Consider the following 17164-nt stretch of genomic DNA (forward strand, 5'->3'; position numbering starts at 1 on the left):
TGTTTCATCAGAAATTCCAAAGATTCATTAATTTTACAAAGTGCTTGTGTCACTGCATCAGATGATATGACTTTTGATTTTGTTTGCACGGCTGCAGCTGCTCCTGTGCCTCTGGATACTGAGGCCCTTCGCTGATGTGGAGTGTCTATGTTGTATTGTTTGCCAGATCTAGTTGTTCTTTCATTTGCCATAACACTCTCATGCAAGCCAAGGTCACTCTCACGCCTGTAGAGTTGTTTTGAAGAGGAAATTTCCAGTGGCTTAACTGCAAATGACAGTCTCCTCTAGGGGGAGATACATTCCAGCTCACTTTGTGCAACAAAATGTTTCTTTTAAAAATCTCCAATGTCCCAGGAAACAGTCACAGTTTCAATTACTTTCTAGATACAGAGCAGTCCAACAATATTGTTACTTTTTGCAAAGTTACTTCAAATGTCCCTTCAAATCCCTTTAACACATTGGCAGTCCCCTTGTCGGCTTCCCTGTCAAGGCAGTCCGTCCCCAGGGAATTAAGGCAATGGATCAATTTTCTCTCCCACTTCTCAAGCAGGTCTAAAAGGTAAATTTTACTCCCCTCTGCTCCTGCAGGCAAGAGGGGGGTTACTCTCTTGACGTTGGATTTGCTCACTTTCGGAATTCAACCCTTCAAAGTTACAAAGTTACAGCTTTGCAGTCTCTTTGCTTTAGTCTGTCTGCAGATCGGAAAGGCAGACTTTCTTTTTATGCCTTTTCCCGTTTTGGTGCCAAATTTCTTTAAATTTATTTCCAGGTCCAATTGAATCTTTAAGCCTACTCACGGGTAGTTGCTTTTGAGTCCGATTTTCAGGAAGGAATCAGCACTCTCCGTCAATGGTGATGCAGCTTCGCTCCACGGACCGGGTGACGACTCTCAGTACCGCGCCACTCACCCGCTGCCGTTCCGGAGCCTTTAAAAAGGCTTGTTCCTGGTTTCGGGGGGCGCAAGGGTACCCGCCAAGTCTCTTCGCTCACAGGCTTCACCACCTGTGATTTTTTAGGGTCCCCGCCTCGCCGTGGTGATCATAAAACAAACTTGGTGATCATAAAAAACAGCAGTAAAATGTGAAATCCAAGCCTCATCGCTTATATTAGGGAGATCAGTGATATCTTTTATTGAGAGAAGTGACCAAAAAGTTTTGGTATCTTTAATTTCTAATGCAGTAACAATTTTAGACCATTTGGCTAGTGCGAACGCAGATTTTTTCCCCAGGAGCATGTTCTTAAAAGCATTTTTCATTTCAAAATAAGTCTTCCAGAGACCTTGGGAGTTGGTAATATAGGCTTCTTTTAGACAAGTTCTAAGTTCTTTCTTATAGTTAATACAATCTTTATCAAACCAGTTATACTTATTTAAAGGTTTGTTGCTGAACTGAGGGTCTAAAAAAGAAGAAAATAATTCCTGGATAGTCTTATAATAACAATCATTGTCCTCCAAAGGCATCAAATTTTGGTTAGCCTCAGATTCAGGAATAACTGGGTTATTTTCAAATACTGCTAATAGATCCTCCCTATTTTTATCACTTATATAAATTCTTTTGGCATAAATAGTCTTATCAATACTAATCATAGAACAATTATCATAATTTCTAGGATTCCTGTGCATCTCTAAAACTATTGGGAAGTGGTCACTCTCTGAGCGAAGTACAACTGTAAAAGAGGCAACTTCATTTAACATTTCAACGGAAACTAGAGAATAGTCGATTACGCTCCTACCCCTTTTGGAGCTGAAGGTAAAATTTCCTGGAATATCCGGCCACATTGAGCCATTCAAAAATGAGAGATTAAATTCTAAAACCAATTGTAAAAGTTTTCCTCCCGCTTTATTAATAATAATATCCTTTGAATTCCTCCCTATTCTCAATGGAAGTGGGGCATCTTCAGCTAGATTTGAGACATATCGTTTATAAAGAGCTGTATTATCTGATCCAATTCGAGCATTGGTGTCTCCCATTATAATCAGGGGGATATTTGGAGATTTACTGCGTATTAAATACAACTCTTCAGAGACTATATTCCAACCATAATCTGGTCCAATTTCCACCTCTGTGGGAGGAAAATATATACAGTATTTAAAAGAAGAATTTCCCTGTAACCAATGGAAAATGATAATAATTGTGCATACTGTCCAATATTTCTGATATTATTAATTTTAAAGTCTTTTTTAAAAATCCTTTTTTCAATAAATATCATTTAAAAAAAAAAAGAACTGCAGGAGAAATAATTAAGACGGAAGGCTATCAGAGATGCTGAAGGAAGTCCAAATAAGGATGTATGTAAAATAATTTGTGCGGTATGTCTAGAATTTTAGTATGTTAAAAATTAATAAAAAATATTATAAAAAGGGCAATAAAGATGGCAAGAGCATGCATTGCCGCGCTGATTGCAAAAGGTTTCTCTTGTAGCGTGGGAGTTGGGGGGCTGCGTGTGTGCGCGCAAGTGAAGCAGTGGGTGGTAGGTGTTTGCAGGACATTGTCAAGGTTTGTGGTTTTCTGCGGGGGAGCAGGCAGAGTTGAGTGACATAGTTTATTTATTCAGCATTGTGGCTTTGCACTGTTTCAGTAGGGCTGTGAGTGATCCTCGCGTCCTCATTCACAGCCTTCTCTTGGGTGGAAACAGGGGCTTCTGAGCTGCGGTATCCGCCCCCCCTTCGGTGCTCTACCCCTCATCGTTGTTTTCTAATCGCCTCTGTATCGAACAGGGATTGGGTAGCATTTGGTGAGCTTAGAGAGCAACGTCCTTCTTAGAGTGAATTAGAGGGCGCCTTCTTGCAACATCCTGGGAGTATTTAAGTTGCTTTTCACACTCACACCCCTGGCGTTCTAAAGAGCTGCCTGCCACTTTAAGAGGCATTCTTCCTCTGCTGCCAGGCTTTGGATTTTCATGCACTCTTTTCCCTACCCCCCTTGCAAAGTCCGTTTAAGCGGCGGGTGCCTGGTGGGGCGGAATCACTGGACCCAGTTGAGACCCTTTGGCTAACTTTACTCCCAGTCCTGGGCCTCCTAGAGGGACTGGGAACTTTCCTTTCCCACCTGCTTCTCCTTAGGGTCAGGCTTCTCCCCCATGCTTGCTCCTGAAAGTGAACCCAACACCACTCTGCTAGAGGACTGCCTCACTATGTGATTTGCTTTGCCACAGATGAAGCACAGCCTCTCTCTTCTCCTCCACTCTCTCTCAGATGGAACTGTCTGGAGTCTGCCTCCCACTGAGCCGAATTGCATGAGTTCCTCGCCCAGGTCCTCTCTGGGCATACTGCCAAACCTTTGCACAGGGATGTCAGGAATGTCGGCCATCAAAGAGGACAGCATCCCAACAAAAAGAGAATGGTTGGGGAAACTTTGTGAGTACCTGGAACTAGCAAAACTGACGGCTATAATAAGGAGAAAATCCAAAACTATGGTTATGAAGCAATGGGAGTTCTTAAATGATTATTTACAAAACCAGGGCTCGGCGACAAAAATCTGGTTGTGTTTAGAATAATCATGTGTGTAATATAAAAAATACAAAGTGAGACATCAGGGAAATCCAAAGGGAAAAAATGAAGAACAGAAGATCTGACGAATGGATTATTAAAAACGCGTGAGGCAAACGGTGGAAGTCTTTTAACAAACATTTTATTTAAGGTAGATAAGGATAAGATGAAATTATACAATCGAATATAAATATAGATGGGAAATGGCTATGTATAGTGAATACTTATCTACTTTAAAAATTTTTCACTTATGATCTTTTTCTTTTACTTCTTTATATTTTTTTGTTCTTCTTTTTTCTGATATCTTACCTTTCATTTCACTCCTTTATTGTGAATAGCATTTTATAGAGGTATAAATAACTGTAATATGAAAAGAGACAAAGTATTCTCTAATTATTATTAATTTTTTGGTTATATGTATTTTCTTTTCCTTTTGTATTTTCTTTTGTTGTAAATATGTATGTTTTCTAATTTGTAGTTAATATTTTTTTATTTGTTTTTAAAGGAATGTTGGCCATCTTGAATGACTGCTTGCCCAGCCTGCTCCTCTCCGCCTTGCTTTCAATCGCTCATTGATCCAATTGTAGTGATGTCTGTATCAGACCTTCCAAGGAAGAAGGGGGGGGGCATCCTGGCTAGCTTTTCGATTAGGTCCCCGTTCAGCTTGGCTCGATATAACGTCTTGTGTGCCTTCTCTCCCCCATTCCAATTGTTGAGATAACGTATTAAATTCCATGGTGTACTGCATCATGGTTTTACACCCTTGCTTTAGACTCAGTAATTGTTGGGATGTGGTGGTGTCTCAATGTGGGTTCTGGAAAATAGCATCCATTAGTTTCAAGAATGAGTCGAGATCTGACAAGCCCTGATGTCCATCAACAAGGAGAGGAGTCACCCATCGCTTGGCCTCCCCTTCCAGCAAACTGACCACGAAAAACACCTTTTCACTTTCACTCTGGAATTCTCTCTCTCTCAGCTGCAGAAACCATTTCAAACTGGTTTTGAACACTAGATATTCAGAGTTCCCCCCTGAAAACTTGGAGGGGGGACTTCCGGGGGCGGCGCGAACGGCAATGGCGGTCCTCTTTCACTAGTGAGGAGGAGGCTCCGCAGAAACTGGGTCGTCCGCTACGGTGACGCGGAGACCCACCTTGGAAACCCACAGGCAGTAAGAGCCTGTCGTCTTGAGGCTCGGTGGGCGCCAGAAGCGACCCCCAAAACGCAGAAGGAACCCAACTGACCTGGACAAGAATCGACCAAATATGGATATCTAGAGGTCTGGCACCTAAGGCTAGAAAGGTGGAAATCTGCCCAAAGACCTGCTCCGACCACAATGCAGTAAAGATGGACATGACACTGTTACCAACCGGCTCTTTTAGATGGAAGATGAATGACAACTTGCTTAGAGATCAGGAGATTACCAAGAAGGCCCAAAAAGCCCTGAAGGACTGTTTTGAGATAAATATGAACACCACGGTGGAAAAAAGAATCGTCTGGGACACAAGCAAAGCCGTGATGAGGGGATTCTTGATACAACAGAATGCAGTAAAGAAAAGGACACAAAATGAGAGAAAAGACAAGATTTTGGACAAAATAAAGGAATTAGAGAAGAAGTTAAGATTAAACCCGAAGTCACAGCCAACTCTGAGAGAAATTAAACTCTATCAAGCACAATACTCTAAATTGATAAACCAGGAAATAGAGTGGAAGGTCAAATTAATGAAACAAAAAACGTTTGAGTCGGCGAATAAATGTGGAAAACTGCTAGCTTGGCAGTTGAAGAGAAGACAAAGATTAAATACAGTTACAAACTTAGAGATTGAAGGAAGAAATATTCAGAATCCTGTGGACATTAGAAAGTGTTTCCAGAGATATTTTAAAAAATTATACACTCAAGGGCCGCAAGACGAGGCTGAGATTAAACAATTTTTGGGGAAAAATGGACTACCAAAATTGTCACAAGAAAATAGGACAATCCTGAATTGCAAAATAACACGACAAGAGATTGAACAGGCCATTCAGAACATGCAATTGGGCAAATCTCCAGGGCCAGATGGGCTGACCTCCAAGTACTATAAGATACTAAAAGATTATTTGATACAACCTTTGATGGAGGTCAGCAACGAAATTATGGAGGGGAAGAGGGCGCCGGAGTCATGGAAGGAAGCGTTTATCACATTGATACCAAAGTCGGAAGCTGAAAAGACACAACTTAAGAACTATCGTCCCATCTCTCTTCTAAATGTGGATTACAAAATATTTGCAGACATTTTGGCAAGTAGATTTAAAAAAGTTTTAAATGAAGTAATCCACAAGGACCAGGCAGGCTTTCTCCCAGGCAGACATTTGTTTGCTAATACAAGGAATATTATTGACATTTTGGAACTTTTGCAAACAGATATAAACACAAAAGCAGTCTTAATTTTTATAGATGTGGAGAAGGCCTTTGACAACATCTCCTGGAAATTTATGAAGGGAAACTTAAAAGAAATGGGAGTGGGACGGGGTTTTGAGAATGGGATTGAGGCGATATATTCAGAGCAAAAAGCTAAACTGATAGTTAATAATGTGGTTACAGAAGAGTTTAAAATTGAAAAAGGAACACGACAAGGCTGCCCTATCTCCCCTTTGTTATTTATTTCGGTTCTGGACGTGCTCCTGAATATGATCAGAGGGGACCGGTTGGTGGAAGGAATCCAGGTCGGAGAGAAACAATATAAACTTAAAGCTTTTGCAGATGACTTGGTTTTGACCCTGCAGGAGCCAGAGTCTAGTACGAAAAGAGTATTACAACTGATTCATGACTTTGGTCGGGTGGCGGGATTCAAATTAAATAAACAGAAAACTAAGGTTTTGGGAAAAAACTTGACAGATACAGAGTCAGAACGGTTTCAGAGAGAGACAGAACTAAATGTGGTTTAAAAAGTAAAGTACCTAGGGGTAAACATAACAGCAAAAAATCTGAGTCTATTTAAGGATAACTATGAAAAATGTTGGTCAGAAATTAAGAGAGATTTAGACAGCTGGACAAAATTGAAACTCTCTTTGTTAGGCCGAATTGCTGCTATCAAGATGAATGTATTGCCAAAGATGTTGTTTTTGTTTCAAACACTCCAGATTGTGGATAAGACGGAGTGTTTTCAGAAGTGGCAGAGAGATATCTCTAAGTTTGTCTGGCAGGGCAAAAAGCCCAGAATTAAGTTTAAGATATTAACTGATGCGAAAGAAAGAGGGGGCTTTGCCCTGCCAGACTTAAAGTTGTACTATGAGGCCGCAGCTTTCTGCTGGCTAAAAGACTGGCTACTTCTTGAAGACACTGACGTGTTGGACTTGGAAGGGTTTAACAATACTTTTGGATGGCATGCATACTTATGGTACGACAAGGTTAAAATCAATAAGGCCTTTAAGAACCATATTGTCAGAAAATCAGTGTTTAATGTCTGGACAAAATATAAAGACTTGCTGGAAAATAAAACTCCAAGGTGGCTTTCACCTTTGGAAGCTAAGGCCCGAAAAAGATCCAATATGGAGGCCAAATGGCCAAAATACTGGGAAATACTAGAAAAAGATGGAGACAATTGGAAATTGCAGAGTTTGGAGAAAATGAAGGATAAAGTGCGAGACTGGTTACACTATGCTCAGATTAAAGAAGTTTTTAAAAATGACAAGAAACTAGGGTTCCAGGTGGAGAAATCGAAACTAGAAACAGAACTGTTAGAACCAAAGATTAAGGTACTTTCAAGAATGTATAACTTGCTGTTAAAATGGAATACACAAGATGAAATGGTTAAATCGGCTATGATAAGGTGGGCGCAGGACATTGGGTACAATATCATGTTTGAGGACTGGGAAAGGTTGTGGAGTACTGTGTTGAACTTTACTGCATGCAATGCTTTGAAAGAAAATGTAATGAAAATGATATATAGATGGTATATGACCCCAGTCAAACTTGCAAAAATATACCACCTGTCTGATAATAAGTGCTGGAAATGTAAAGAGAGTGAAGGAACATTCTTTCACCTCTGGTGGACCTGCTCTAAAGTGAAGGCGTTCTGGGAAATGATCTATAATGAACTGAAAAAGGTATTTAAGTATACCTTCACAAAGAAACCAGAGGCCTTTCTTTTGGGTATTGTCGGCCAAGGGGTGGTAAAGAAGGACCGGACACTTTTTATGTACGCAACAACAGCAGCAAGGATACTTCTTGCGAAGCACTGGAAAACTCAAGATCTACCCACACTGGAAGAATGGCAGATGCAACTGATGGACTATATGGAACTGGCTGAGATGACCGGCAGAATCCGTGACCTGGGAGAGGAGAGGATGGAAGAGGATTGGAAGAAATTCAAGATTTATCTACAAAAATACTGTAATTTGATTGAATGTTAAGCAGGATGCTAGATCATAAATAATTGAGCACCACTAAATTAGATGATTCAGGATGATAAGTGAGATTGAGAAAACATAAACTTTTTGGAGAATTACTAGACTATAAATAAATAGATGGGACATAAGAATGCAAACAAGATGATAAATTGCTGGTAAAAATTTATAACGATGAAAGTGGGAGCGGGAGATGTGAGGGAGTCCAAAGAAGATGTGAAATTACGTTATGACATATGTTATATTGTTTATTATATCTATTTGTATTTTAAACCCTAATAAATATTTATTTTTAAAAAAATGAAAACTTGGAGGGGGCCCCAATAGGTGATCTGGTGGTTCTTCTTTTTCTTCCAACAGTTCTAGCCATTGTTGATTTAACACCCCTGCTAACTGGTCAATTTGAGTCTTTAGTACTGAATTCTGTTGAAATAGTACCTGTAGCTCACTAGTTGCGTCTCTGTGTGTTCCAGGTTCCAGCATGTTGCTCCTCAGACATCTTTGCCTCCTTTCCCATCCTTTGATGTGAGGAGTTGGAGACTGACCAAGCTGTAATGATCTCAGGCAGGAAAGCAAGCCTTGATTAGAATTAATGACTCTCTGGCAGTTTTATGGTACTTTTATTTACAAAAACACATCCAGCCAGCTTTTGTCTGCAGAGCCAGTCTCTCCCTCACTTGACTCAATTTCTGAGTCTGCCTGTTCCCCTGAGCTGGGTTGATCCACATCCCTGACAACAGGTGCTGAACAGCTGCTCGCTGATGGGTATGCTCGGATATCTGAATCAGGCATTTCTATTGTGACATTAGGGTAGAAACCCTTTGTGTATGGGTGACTTAAGGTTCCTAGAATTATAGAATTGTAGAGTTGGAAGGAACCATGTCAGTCTTCTAGTCCAAGTCCAACCCCCTGAAATGCAGGGATTTTTTTGCCTAAGGTGAGGCTTGAACCCATGACCCTTGGGTTAAGAGTCTCATGGACTGAGCTATCCCAGATGGTTTGTGTATTGAACATTCACATAGCAGGACCTGTGCGTATTTTTGTGTGTGTCTTTCATTTATGTATGATTACCGTATATATGGTGCTAATGCTCCTGCTCTCCTGTTCTGTTATGAGGGGAGGAGAAATGTTTTATGCAGACTTGATATTCTCTGTTTGCTTCATATACAGCTGTGTAAACTAAACGTCTTTCCTTCTGCATGTTGGATGGCAAGTTGAGAGGAGTTCCCTACCAGGACAGACTTTGCTCATGTGCTCAAGACATCGATTCCATAAAACATATTTTGTTGCACTGTGCAAAATATGAGCAAGCCAGGGCTGAACTGATATTACCCTTTCTAGTACCTTTCCCGGGAAAATCAGAGGCTCACTATGTTGGGTTCCTATTGGAAGACCGGACAAATGCTAGAACATTAGCAGTGGCAAAGTTTTTATTGGTGGTTGCAAGAACCAATGATCCTTATATTCTGAACAAAATGCTTGTTTAACCTGGAGGTAGGCTGTATGAATTGTGTGTTGCTTTATAACGATTGGTTGGTCTCTGGACCGTAAAAAAGGTTGTTGTTGTTGATGATGATGATAGATATTATATTTTAAAACATCTGCTAGGTCAATCCTAGAGTATCTTGTGTGTCAGGAACGTGGCCCTCCAGGGTGCAGTAGAAGGTTCAGACTCAGAATTTGAGCTGAGTGAACAAGAGGTTGACTTGGCATATGATGGAGAACTGTTAGATTCCAGACAGGACAGCCCGGGACCCCTCTTTCCCAGGGAAGAAGTCGTTAGTTCACAAGGAGTGGAAGAGTTGGAAGCCGGCCAAAGCGTTGTCAGGCAACCATCAAATAAGCCGGAGTCTGTGTTTTCTGGGGAAGAGATAGGCCAACCAATCAGTCCTGGCACAGGAGATGGGTGAGGCTCAGAGAACTGTGGAAGGGAAGGAGGAGAAAAGCAGGGTTCTGGCATCCTTCCTGTTGCGGGTGGGATTCTGATTTAGGCTGAGCAACTCCTTCGCTGAGAGGAGGTGGGAAGCCCTGGATGTGTCTTTCTTGTAATTAAATGTATAATAATAATAATAATAATAATAATAATAATAATAATAATAATTTATTATTTGTACCCCGCCCATCTGGCTGGGTTTCCCCAGCCACTCTGGGCGGCTTCCATAGAAACCAAAAAACACTAAAATATCATACATTAAAAACATCCCTGAACAGGGCTGCCTTAAGATGTCTTCTAAATGTCAGGTAGTTATTTATCGCTTTGACATCTGATGGGAGGGCATTCCACAGGGCGGGCGCCACTACTGCTTATCAGACTGTTTGCATGCCAGGGATAATTAGATTGTGATATCCTTGCACATATGGCTAAATTGTGAGTAAAAATCCTGGAGGAGAACTGAAATAAGTTGTGTTTTATTAAAAGTGCTTCGAAGGTCCAGGGAAACTTAGTGACGTGATTTATCATGCTTTTTATTTGTTTTGCTGATGTTACATATTTATTTCTTTATGAGGTGGGTAGCAAATTTCCATGGCTGTGGTCCCTTCAGAATCCAAAGTCTGTCTCTGGGTTTCAGAGGGGACCTGGTGAGGCTCTGCTCACCCCCAGGAATACAAGTTTCAAATTGTCCTGTTTCGCCTTTTAGTTTAATTGTGATTTAAGCATTATCAACTTTTTTCCTCTGTAAATAATCCCCTCTCCTCTCCTGGGGCATTAAAATTTACAGAAATGACACACTAAAGGAAAAATAGACAAAAGAGCGATGTGCGATGCAATGCCCTCTTTATTAATTATGTAAAAATAAAACAACAATTGAAGTTATTTAAAGTTTTCTTCTCTTGCCACAATTGATTGCTTATACTTTATAAATTAAAACAAAGCATGTTTTATTACTTGCATTACACTTGTGTTATATGCAGTTATAGCAAAGAGTGCCAAGGAGGAAAAGAAATGAAAACATCAAAGTTATTAAAAACCTTTCCTACTGTTGTGGTAATTAATCAATACTTTGATCATTGGTTGCACAACAGAAATTAAAACAAAGAATGCTTCATTATTTGCAGTTTCCTGTGTGGATTTGAGTGTGAAATGAAGAACTACTGCCCACCTCTCCCTCAAAAGAAACCTGGAGCTGAACCGAATTTATAAGTATCATGCTCCTCAGATATATTGCTGGGTTGGGGTCCAAATGAACTTATCTTTCGCTCAATCTGGGATTCTACATTCTGGGTTTGTGGTGCTGAGGAGGAACATCCGCAATTAGGACTGCTTTGCTGCACAGGCTCGTCGTCTTACGTGGCTTCACTGAACTTTGGCATCGGGTAGACGAATGAGGTACGGTTCGTAATCAAAAACCAAAATACCCTATTTGTAGAAAGAAAAGAGATTAAGGCCTCATTGCTGCAGTAGTGGCTTTCAAGCCCTCCCTACATTGACTTGCCTGTCAGTGGCCTCCTTGCCCTGAACTGCTTTTAGATTTGTCTAGGGAAGGTCAGTGTAGTAGATGGGGGGGGGGGACTGTTCATTGTTTTCCTTGGGCTGTATCCAATGCCATGGGCAGGAATGGGCTAAAGCCTCAAGACGAATGAGGCACAGGACTCCATAACCTCAATCAACCTTCACCTCACCTGCCAGCTTCTTAATTACAACAGACCCAAGGGGTGGCACTGCCAGTCAGCTCCCTTCCTCTGATCTTTTGCCCTTGCAGAACTCATCTGTGTAGAGGAAGGGTGATTGGCTCTGGAGCTTCTTACCCATGGCCATGGGTCCAACAAATGAAATGGGCACCCCCACCCCTTAATCATATGCTGTTACAATGTTCATGGAGTCATAGAGAACCATACAGTTGGGACACAATGGGTCATCTAGTCTAAGCTCCTGCAATGCAGACATGTAGCAAGTCACTTGGAGATCTCTAACAAGCAATGAATAAATTTAACCATCACCGCCATGTGTTATTTGCTTTTCTCACAGGGTGACCCATAGTGCCGTACATTAAAAGCAATCTGGAAGATCCAATGTAAACTAAAAATACAGCTTCTGAGATCCTCCCCCACTGAAACAGGTCACAGCGCCACCCTTTAAAAGACAAACGTCTTTGCCTGGCACCAAAAAAACAGGTAAAGATTATTTTAGACATGCCTCCCTGGGGGAGAGCACTCCACATAGGGGGGTGGGGGAGAGTCACCCCTGAAAAAGCCCAAGCAAGAGATCTCAAAATTTATTTGAAGAAGCCAAACTGATTTTCGCCAGGACCATGGATGATTTATTGGGAGTTCCAAAAAATAATACACGGGGGTGAAACATGTGAAGCCATATGTGTCTCTTGCTATTCCTACTCAGAGATTGTCTGTTGGGTTGTATTCACTGATAGTCATACCCATAGGATAGCTAACGGTGTGCAGGTGTGGCCTTAGAGCGTTGAGCATGCTCAGAAGAGCTGCCTGGCCAATGAGGAAGTAAACCCATTTAACCCAAATAGTTTGGCTGGATAGTGGCCATTTGCCCTGATAAAATAAAAATAAGATTGCACACACACACACACACACACACACACACACAGAGAGAGAGAGAGAGAGAGAGAGTACATTTAGTATTACTTCTTCTAACTTCTATAATAAGGTTGTCTAGGTCCTCACCACCATCATCATCATCGGAGTCTTCAGGAAACAAAACGCTACTGATAATGTTTCCTAGGGCTTCTGCTTTGGCCGCAGACTTAATCCTGTCTTTCATATAGACCACTTTGCGCTTGAAGACGTTTTTGTCATTGCCCTGGTCAGAGAGAGGGAGAGGAAGAGAAATGTATCCAAGGATGGATCTACACTGACCTATTTAACATTATTTTTGCCTATTAGAACAATAGTAGATATGTCATTCTACAATGTTAGGTAAAGGTAAAGGGACTCCTGACTGTTAGGTCCAGTTGTGACCGACTCTGGGGTTGCGACGCTCATCTCGCTTTATTGGCCGAGGAGCCAGCGTACAGCTTCCGGGTCATGTGGCCAGCATGACTAAGCTGCTTCTGGCGAACCAGAGAGGCACACAGAAACGCCGTTTACCTTCCTGCCGGAGCGGTACCTATTTATCTACTTGCACTTTGACGTGCTTTCAAACTGCTAGGTGGGCAGGAGCAGGAACTGAGCAATGGGAGCTCACCCCATCACGGGGATTCAAAGACCTTCTGATCAGCAAGTCCTAGGCTCTGTGGTTTAACCCAAAGCACCACCCGCTTCCCACTACAATGTTACTTGTTAGTTAAAACATTTTTAGGTAAAGGGACCCCTGACCGTTAGGTCCAGTCGTGACCGACTCTGGGGTTGCGGCGCTCATCTTGCTTTATTGGCCGAGGGAGCTGGTGTACAGCTTCCGCGTCATGTGGCCAGCATGACTAAGTTGCTTCTGGTGAACCAGAGCAGCGCACAGAAACGCTGTTTACTTTCCCCTCCGTAGTGGTACCTATTTATCTACTTGCACTTTGACGTGCTTTCAAACTGCTAGGAGAAGGACAGTGGTACCTCGGGTTAAAAACTTAATTCGTTCTGGAGGTCCGTTCTTAACCTGAAACTGTTCTTAACCTGAGATACCACTTTAGCTAATGGGGCCTCCTGCTGCCACTGCGCTGCCGCCGCTGCACGATTTCTGTTCTCATCCTGAAGCAAAGTTCTTAACCCGAGGTAATATTTCTGGGTTAGCGGAGTCTGTAACCTGAAGCGTATGTAACCTGAGGTACCACTGTAGATAAATAGGTACCGCTCCGGTGGGAAGGTAAACGATGTTTCCGTATGCCACTCTGGTTTTCCAGAAGCGGCTTAGTCATGCTGGCCACATGACCTGGCAGCTGTACACCGGCTCCCTAGGCCAATAAAGTGAGATGAGCGCTGCAACCCCAGAGTCGTCCACGACTGTTTAGGGAAGCTTTTAATGTTTGATGTATTACAGTATTCTAATTTTTTTTGGAAGCCGCCCAGAGTGTCTGGGGAAGCCCAGCCAGATGGGCGGGGTATAAATAATAAATTATTCTATTATTATTATTAATGGTCAGGGGTCCCTGTACCTTACCTTTACTACTATTATTAGTGAAGCACTTCCCAAAGTGACTTACAATATAATACCATATATATGAAACATAAAAGCAGTTTTAAAAGAGCAATAGCACACCCATGAAAGCAATGGAAAATCCAAGAGAGACAAAGTTTTTAGAAGGTTTGTCAAAAGTAGAACATCTGTAGCGGGCACAGAAATGACAATAGAGGAGACGCCTGCCAATTGGAGGGTGCTGGCCTGATTCTGACATTGTGTGGGATGGACCTCTTGACAGGATGTCACATGGAAGAAGGAGCAGTCTTGTTTTCTGCTGCTCCAGCGAGTGGGACTCGAACCGGTGGATTCCAAAGGCAAGAAAGGAGATTCCAATTAAACGCCAGAAAGAGCTTCCTAATGGTCAGAGCTGTTTGAGAATAGAATGGAGAACCTCAGAAGGTGGTGGACTCACCTTCCATGGAGGTTTTTAAGCAGAGGTTGGATGGCCATCTGCTAGGGATTTGGGAGCTGTGATTCCCTCATTGAAGGGGACAGGACTAGATGATACTTTGGCTCCCTTTATTTCTCCCCCCTGCCAGGATTTCTGAGTTACAAAATTAACCAGCTCTTGTAACTGAAGCATTAGACAAAGAGTTGCAATCTAGCTAAGTCCTGCTCAGAGGAAACCCATAGAAATTAAAGGTTCTAAGTTAACCATGCTCATTAACTGTAGTGAGTCTACTCTGATGGCTACTAGTCAGGATGACTCTGCTCTACATCCACAGTCAAAGGCTGAAATGCATCCAAATTAGGACTGCCACATATCCAAGTTTTCCGGGGAATCAGACTGGCAAAATGACATCCGGGTGGATTTCGCCAAATTGACTAAAATTTCTGGGAACTCCGCATGGCAACTTTCACTTTGGGGAATATGGCAGCCCTAACCCAATTGATGGAAACTGCAGGAGAGGAGACTGCTCTTGTGTTTGGCTCCTGCTTTATGGGAAGAACAGGATGCTAGAACAGGATGCTACTCAATGGTTCTTCATAGGTTCTTATGTGTAGGGCCAACATCAGACACAATGCATCCCCCCCACTCTCCGTCCCCCCTTTTGCTTCGGAACTTTGTACAAAGTTCAACTCATGCACAATTTGGGTTGTTCCTTCCCTGGGCCTGTTAGTCACACCCATTAATTACAATGGATCTGCTCTGAGTAGGACCACCATTGGAAACAACCCAGGCTCTCATCTTCTACTCACACCCTATTTGTTTCCTTTTAGAACAAGAAACAGAACACATCTTCGCCCTATACAGCAAGCAGCCAATTCACACCCACATACCATCCCACATACAGACACCCACAAACATTTAACATTACTTACTACGCGGCCCAGTTTATCTTCACCATCTGAACTGCTCAGCGTTGAAACCAGCAGCATTGCAGCTAGCAGAATGAGACACGACTTCATGATGAGACAGAACTGGAGTGTCCTCCACAAAAGAATAGAGGTGAGGAAGAGTTGCCTTTGGTCCCTGCTGTGCCCAGGATGGTGCTCTCTGCTTTCTTTATATAGCCCTTCTTCAGCTCTGTTGGGTGATGCAACCTCTTTCTGGACTAAGACCAAGTGGCATTAGGGAAGGCAATTAGGCATCTTGTGCTGACATGGAGAACAGGGCGCACCTTACCAAGGCTGTGTGTTTCCTATATCCTGACTGTTTCCTATATCCATGTCAGAATTGCATAATGCACAGCTCCCCAATCATTTTCTTTTTTATATATATATAAAATTTTTTATTCAATTTTCATAAATTTTTAAACAGACGCAACAACACAAACAAACACAAAAACAAATAACAAGTATAATTTCAAATCCTTATTTTCTTATGACTTATTTCTCCGACTTCCCCATACCTCCCCTTTCTGCATTCCATTTTCAAATTTTGTTTCAACAAATCCTTACTCTTAGTTTTATCTAATTTATAACCTCCTTTTTTCTTTAAACTTAACCCTTACAGCTGTAAACCACTTAATTTTTTTTAAGCCAGCGTCATTCTAACATTCATTAATTTTGCAATGTTTCTTAAGATAGTTCTTGAATTTCTTCCAATCTTCTTCCGCCGCCTCTTTTCCCTGGTCTCGGATTCTGCCAGTCATTTCTGCCAGTCCCATATAGTCTATCACTTTCATCTGCCATTCTTCCAGGGTGGGTAGATCTTCTGTCTTCCAATACTTTGCGATGAGAATTCTTGCTGCTGTTGTGGCATACATAAAAAATGTTCTGTCTTTCTTTGACACCAATTGGCCGACGATGCCCAGGAGAAAGGCCTCTGGTTTCTTCAAGAAGGTATATTTAAATACCTTTTTCAATTCATTATAAATCATTTCCCAGAAAGTCTTAATCTTTGGGCACGTCCACCAAAGGTGAAAAAAAGTACCTTCAGTTTCTTTACATTTCCAACATTTGTTGTCAGGCAAATGATAAATCTTTGCAAGCTTGACTGGGGTCATGTACCACCTATAAATCATTTTCATAATATTTTCTTTTAAGGCATTACATGCCGTGAATTTCATACCGGTGGTCCACAACTGTTCCCAGTCAGCAAACATAATGTTATGACCAATATCTTGTGCCCATTTAATCATAGCTGATTTAACTGTTTCATCATGCGTATTCCATTTCAACAGCAAGTTATACATCTTTGATAAATTTTTAGTTTTGGATTCCAACAGCTCTGTTTCTAATTTTGACTTTTCCACCTGGAAGCCAATTTTCCTGTCCAATTTATAAACCTCCATTATCTGATAATAATGAAGCCAATCTCTCACTTTATCCTTCAATTTTTCAAAACTCTGCAATTTCAATTTATCTCCTTCTTGTTCCAGAATTTCCCAATATCTCGGCCATTTGGCCTCCATATTAAGCCTTTTCAAAGCTTTCGCTTCCATCGGTGATAACCACCTTGGGGTTTTGTTTTCCAGTAAGTCCTTATATCTTATCCAAACATTAAACAATGCTTTTCTTACAATATGATTTTTAAATACCTTGTGTGCTTTGGCCTTATCATACCATAAATATGCATGCCATCCAAATACATTGTTGAAACCTTCTAAATCCAAAATGTCTGTGTTTTCAAGAAGTAGCCATTCTTTCAACCAGCAAAAAGCTGCTGATTCATAGTAAAGTTTAAAGTCTGGCAGGGCAAACCCACCTCTTTCCTTTGCATCAGTTAATGTTTTAAATTTAATTCTAGGCTTCTTGCCCTGCCAGACAAATCT

General features: G+C 41.6%; 2 long non-coding RNA genes across 5 annotated transcripts in view; one reads left to right on the plus strand and one right to left on the minus strand.

Annotated features, from left to right (window-relative positions):
• The window catches only part of LOC309536477, a 39339-nt gene extending 23951 nt beyond the window's left edge, over positions 1 to 15388 (minus strand). The window contains exons 1-3 of one of the 2 annotated variants that reach the window (XR_014221518.1): positions 15270 to 15388; positions 12503 to 12638; positions 11105 to 11228 (exon numbers count right to left, since the gene is read on the minus strand). This is a non-coding gene — a long non-coding RNA (uncharacterized lncRNA). Of the gene's footprint in view, positions 1 to 11104; positions 11229 to 12502; positions 12639 to 15269 lie in introns of those variants that run through there. The other variant, XR_014221517.1, reaches the window with a different exon arrangement.
• Positions 1 to 17164, plus strand: part of LOC309536524 — a 43029-nt gene that overhangs the window by 8719 nt on the left and 17146 nt on the right. The window contains exons 1-2 of one of the 3 annotated variants that reach the window (XR_014221569.1): positions 10166 to 10238; positions 10928 to 11198. The exons of 1 other annotated variant lie outside the window; for it this stretch is intronic. This is a non-coding gene — a long non-coding RNA (uncharacterized lncRNA). Of the gene's footprint in view, positions 1 to 10165; positions 10239 to 10733; positions 11199 to 17164 lie in introns of those variants that run through there. One more of the 3 variants, XR_014221570.1, reaches the window with a different exon arrangement.

The sequence above is a fragment of the Podarcis vaucheri genome (genome assembly GCF_965113315.1).
Source record: "Podarcis vaucheri genome assembly, chromosome: 7".
Taxonomy (NCBI): domain Eukaryota; kingdom Metazoa; phylum Chordata; class Lepidosauria; order Squamata; family Lacertidae; genus Podarcis; species Podarcis vaucheri.